This window comes from Mobula hypostoma, chromosome 17, assembly GCF_963921235.1.
Source record: "Mobula hypostoma chromosome 17, sMobHyp1.1, whole genome shotgun sequence".
NCBI classification, from domain to species: Eukaryota; Metazoa; Chordata; class Chondrichthyes; order Myliobatiformes; family Myliobatidae; genus Mobula; species Mobula hypostoma.
In genome coordinates this window covers 21,784,960-21,790,959 of record NC_086113.1, presented here as the reverse complement: position 1 = coordinate 21,790,959, position 6,000 = coordinate 21,784,960, and the positions used below count along the sequence as shown (strand labels likewise).

Below are 6,000 nucleotides of genomic sequence, written 5' to 3'. Positions count from 1 at the left end.
TTCGCGCTCCCTGGAGAACAAATCGATAGTAAATATTAAAAATTTAAATTATAAATCATAAATAGAAAATAGAAAAGGGAAAGGAAGGTAGTGCAAAAAAAAAACCGAGAGGCAGGTCCGGATATTTGGAGGGTACGGCCCAGATCTGGGTCAGGATCCGTTCAGCAGTCTTATCACAGTTGGAAAGAAGCTGTTCCCAAATCTGGCCGTACAAGTCTTCAAGCTCCTGAGCCTTCTCCCGGAAGGAAGAGGGACGAAAAGTGTGTTGGCTGGGTGGGTCGTGTCCTTGATTATCCTGGCGGCACTGCTCCGACAGACTTACAATCTGCCCCCAGTATGTTCTTTGACTGTATTGGACATTAATGCCAATGACACATTTTCCAGCATGCTTTGATGTTTCGATGTATACATATGACAGATAAGGCTAATCTTTCATCTTTAGGAAAGGGTTCCTTTGAATCCTGGTAGCACAAGATTCAGGGGGCAGCTTTTCTGACTAAAGCCAACATCATCCTTACAAGAGAGTTCACTTTCAACCTGCCCTTATTTGGCAGTGTTTCTATGTTAAAAGATGAATTTTCCCCTCAGTCAGTGGCTGCTCTTGGTCTCCTCCAGAGTGAGACTGCGCTAGGGTGACAATTGGCTGGAATGTGGCAATTCTAATCTAATCTTTAGCCCCAGTGGCATTTGGGCGCACAAGATAAAGGAGTATTATCTATTGGAGAATCATTAACAAGTTTTCAACTTCCTTAATGACAGGAATTCTAACTTTGATGTCTGCTGTAGAAACTTGATAGCTTCCTATAAGTACATTACCCTGGCTGGACAGGCCACATTTGCTGGAGTTTAGTAGGGAGGAGGGAGCGGAAATGTGTAATATCCTGGGAGGATGTTTCTATGGGGCAATTTAGGTCTAGGTGTCACTAAAAAATATTGGACGGTCTGTTTCGAACTAGAGGAGGAGAATTATTTCCTCCCGGTGATTTCTATTGGAACTTCCATAAAGGGTGGTGAAAGCAGAGTCTTTGTAAATTTTTAAAGTACAAGTGTATAGATTTTTGAAAAGCAGGAGGTTGAATTATTACTGTAGACAGATGAGATTGGAGATTAAAGTTACGTCAGCCATGATTTAACTAAGTGTGAAGCAATCCCCAGAGGCCAAATGGTCGAATCCTGATCCTAATTTGCATTTCGCTCTTGTTTCAGATTATTGCACAATTCTTTATAAAGTAGCAAAATGTACCCAACATTCTTACGAAAAATTGATATTGAGCTACTGATCGAAAGTATGCTCATATAAAAATAATAAGTAAAAACATTTAAAAATATTGAAATATGTATTGATCAAAGAGGTGGATTTTAAGGGACTATTTAAATGAAGAATGAGGAAGAAGAGATTTAGAGATTGAATTCAAGAGCTTTAGTAATTTAATCAGAGCAGACACAGCCTAAAATTATGTAATTTAAATTCAGGGATGATGTGGAGACCAGAATCAGAGGAGCCTGGTATCTCCAGGGGATTACAGGATTGGAGAATCATGTTCATAAAAACCTGAATGAGCACAGGTTAAATCAACACCAGGTGGCACACATTACACTGACAAAATCAATTGGTTTTATTTTAGAATGTTATTCCTTTAGCTCTTTTAGTAATCTTACGTAAATTTAGAACAGTAAGGATCAGCAAAGCTGTTGCATATTCACTCATACACAAATATATAAATCTTAATAAGGAGACCTTTCAGCAGGTCTGCTGCTTTTTGAGTGAACACATTAGTTAACGTATTTATCTAGCCTAGTTTAGAAGAATTGGGGATCTTATTAAAACATACCAAATATTGAAAGGCGTATTTTGAGTATACAAGAGGAGAGTCTAGGACCACAGAGCCTCTGATTACAACGACGTCCCTTTAGAACACAGATGAGAAGGAATTTCTTTAGCCAGAGGGTAGTGAATCTGTGGAATTCAGTGCAGGAGACGGCTGTAGAGGCCAAGTCATTGGGTATATCTCAAGCGGAGGTTGATGTTTCTTGATTAGTAAGGATGTAAAAGGTTATGGGGAAAAGGCAAGAGAATGGGATCGAGAGGGAAAATAAATCAGCCATTATGGAATAGTGTAGTGGACACATTTAGCCAAATGGCTTAAATCTGCAACCTTGTCTCAAGGGCTTATGTCTTGGTGCTCAAGCAAGCTGAAAAGCTTGCTTTATCTGCAAACATTTGTATGATCGTTCCAGTAACTTAGGAACTGTTGGAATGAAAGTCTGTGAATTCGGCTCCAATACTCAGACTAAATTTATCAGCTTAAGAATTTTAATTAATTGTGCTTGGCAGCACTGTGCAGTGGCTGGTAGAGCTGCTGCATTACAGGTTTAGTCCTAATCTCTAGAGCTGACCGTGGAGTTTACATGTTTTCCCTGTTACTGCAGGGGTTGCCTCCCTGTGCTCCAGTTTCCTCTTGCTTCCCAAAGATGTACGGCTGGCCAGTGTAAACTTCCCCAAGTATTTAGGTGAGTGGAAGAATCTGTGAAAAGTTAAAAAGGATGTGGCAAGAATAAATGAGCTTAGGGTAAATGGGTGCTCGATGGTTAACACAGATTCAACGGGCTGAATGGCCTGTTTCTATGCTGTGTATCTTTATGGGTAATTCATGCTACTCCTAAAATAATTTATTTCATGTGACAAATCTTCCATCTTCAACTACTATAATTTCTAAAAAAAAACATTTACTGAGGATCTGTGTAGTGTGTCATAGTGTAAAGCTTTTAACTCAATTATTTATTGTTAGGTTGCATACAGCAATAGACAAGACTGATGTATAATTTTTTCATGATAGATCCATTTTATACTGAATTATTTAAATGACACCAGGTCACAAGCCTTAAATATATTAAGGAACATTTTTAAGATTACAAAATTAATCATGTTCTGAATACTGGTTAATTGAATGAGATGATGGAAGATTTGCTAAATATTGATTTGCAAATGAGATTCAGATAAAAACGGGATAAAATCTGAGCTGCATGTTTTAACCCACTTTAACATTTATTTATTTAACATGGTGAAAGCCTGCTGATCTACTTTGGCTCCCACTTTTAACATTGCTTTGATTTTATAATCTGAATATAATTCAAATCCACTTTAAGAAAACACTTCCCCTTCATTACTGTGTCTTTCATTGGTGTTACAAACCTCTCATCTTTCAATTCTGGCCTCCTGTTTTCTTCTGATTTTAATGAGCACTGGCCACTGTGCCTTCAGCTATTGAAGTCCTAGGCTCCAGAATCACCTCCTTCATTCACCCCTCCTCTCTACCACTCCCTCCTTAAGATTCTCCTTAAAAACTCAGCTCCTTGACCAAGCTTTTGGTCACCTGTCCTGATACCTATCAATTAATTTCTGTCAGCTGCCTGTGGATAATTCTTCTGTGATGTTCCTTGGAATTTTGTGTTACATTAATGGTGCCAGACCGATGCAAGTTTTTGTTGGTGTTGTAATTAGTGATTGGATCAGCAATTACACCCAAAGGGGAAACTCTTTGCTACATATGATCCCAAACAGATTCACACGATCTACAGAGATGAGTAAAGTGGGGGAAAATGTACTGTCCTAGAATTGTATCCCAGGCAAAACTGCCAGTTATACAGTAACTGTCGGTCAAGTTACAGGCCACATAGAGACAGATGAAAAACACTATAATGCACAGTACATGGAACAAAACTCTTTCCTTGTTCAGGCAATAGACTATCTTCATGTCATGCTCTCAATACAAACTTGAGAACAAACCTACTGACGAAGGGTCTCGGCCCAAAACGTCGACTGTACCTCTTCTTAGAGATGCTGCCTGGCCTGCTGCATTCACCAGCAACTTTGATGTGTGTTGCTTGAACAAACTTACTATTCTGTTAAGGCTGTAGAGTGTGTTGTTTTGGGCATATATGGAAAGAAAGCAGAAAGTTACTTCTTTCATTGGTGAAGTCCTGATGAAGGGTCTTTATCAGAAGGCATCTCAAAACGTCGACTGTTTATTCCTCTCCGTAGATACTGCCTGACCTGCTGAGTTCTTCCAGCATTTGTGTGTGTTACTGTTCTTTCATTTTGCTATCTGCACTTATTGATGCACCACATTAATTATGAAGAAAGGAGAAATTACTTGTGCTAGTCCTCAAAACTCAATGTAACTTTAATTTTTAGAATGTGGAGTGTTTGCTGAATCAAAATATTCTCCTTCACGTTCATCAACTCTACTCTACAAGAGGAGAGATGATGCATTTTAGGGCTGTATTTCTGGAAGAGATTTGATTGAAGTTTTAAGTATTGAAAAGTGAAATGAAAATCAAAAACCTGCAGATGCCAGGGTTCTGAAATGAAGAACAGAAAATGCTGGAGAAGACATCTGCTTGACCTTCTAAGCGTTTCTACCATTTCTGTTTTTGTTAAAGTGGAGAAAAAGAAACTATTTCCACAGGTTGAGGAATTGTCTAAAACTAAGAGCCAGGTCTTTGAGAGTAAAGTTAGAAAACAGTTCTAAATACATATAGCAGTAGAAAACTGGAACTGTCCCATGCAAATAACAAATACGAGCTTGAAAGAGATTTTCATACCACAGGTATAATGGAAATGAAGCAAAAGATGATTCATCGATCGGCCATGATATCATTAAAAGGTGGTTTGGCTTCATCCCCTGATAGGCCACAGTTGTTTGACAGAATAATCTTTTATTTTTGGAGAGATCTGCTTTGACTGTCAAAACGTGGTGGCACCTTCATGAACTCCCATAACCCCCGACAATCCTGTGATTTCAGTCTCTGAGGCTGACGTGAGAGCATCCTTCAGGTGCCCAAGAAGGACGTGGTAACCAGCCTCAATGACTATCATCCATTAGCACACTTACATCCCCAGTGATGAAGTGCTTCGAGAGACTGGTGATTAAGCACATCGACTCCTGCCTGAGGATCCTCTCCAATTTGCCTCCTGTCTCAACAGGACAACATCAGATGCTATTTCATCGGCTCTTCCAGTCAGCTCTGGAACATCTGGATAGTGAAGATAAATACATCTTTATTAAGGATAGTCTTCATTGACTACAGCTCTGCATTAAATATTATTATCCCTTCAAAACTAATTAATAAGCTCCAAGACCTTGGCCTCGATACCTCCTTGTGTAACTGGATTCCTTCTTGCAGACCCGAGTCAGCTTGGATTGGCAACAACATCTCTTCCCCAATCTTCCTCAGTGCAGTGGCACCACAAAGCTGTTTGCTTAGCCCCCTTCTTTACTCATTTTACGCTTATGGCTGTGAGGTTAAGTACAGCTCCAATGCCACTGTGCCATATTGAAGCTTGCCGACGATAGCACTGTCGTTGGCCAAATCAAGGGTGCTCACACATCAGCATGTAGGAGGGATACTGAGAATCTGGCAGAGTGGTGCCACAACAACAAACTCTCACTCAATATCAGCAAACCAAAGACCTGATTGTGCTTACAGGAGGAAACCAGGGGTCCACAGGCTAGTCCTCATCGGGGGATCAGAGGCGGAGAGGGTCAGCAACTTGATATTCCTCAGCGTTATCATCTCAGAGGACCTGCTCTGGGTACAAGGTGTAACTGCCATTACAAAGAAAGCACAGCAGCACCTCTACTTTCTTAGAAGTTTACAAATATTCAGCATGTCATTTAAAACTTAAGACAAATGTCTATAGATGTGTCGTGGAGAGTATGCCGACTGGTTGCATCACAGCCTGCTGTAGGAACACCAATTCCCCTGAGCATAAAAAAATACAGTCCAGTCCGTCACAGGCAAAGCCCTCCACTCCACTGAGCACAGTTTCCAGGAGCGCTGTTGCAGGAAAGCAGCATCCATTAGTAAGGACCCCCACTATCCAGGTCATGCTCTCTTGCTGCTGCCAGTAGGAAGAATGGTACAGGAGTCTCAAGTCCTGCACCACCGAGATCAGGAACTGTTATTACCCCTCAATCGTCAGGCAGTGATTTGGAT

General features: G+C 40.4%; 1 long non-coding RNA gene across 1 annotated transcript in view; it reads right to left on the bottom strand.

Annotated features, from left to right (window-relative positions):
- Positions 1-1,593: 1,593 nt before the first annotated feature.
- Positions 1,594-6,000, bottom strand: part of LOC134357699 (uncharacterized) — a 36,225-nt gene continuing 31,818 nt past the window's right edge. Inside the window, exon 3 of the long non-coding RNA XR_010020703.1 lies at positions 1,594-5,037. This is a non-coding gene — a long non-coding RNA (uncharacterized LOC134357699). The remainder of the gene's footprint in view (positions 5,038-6,000) is intronic.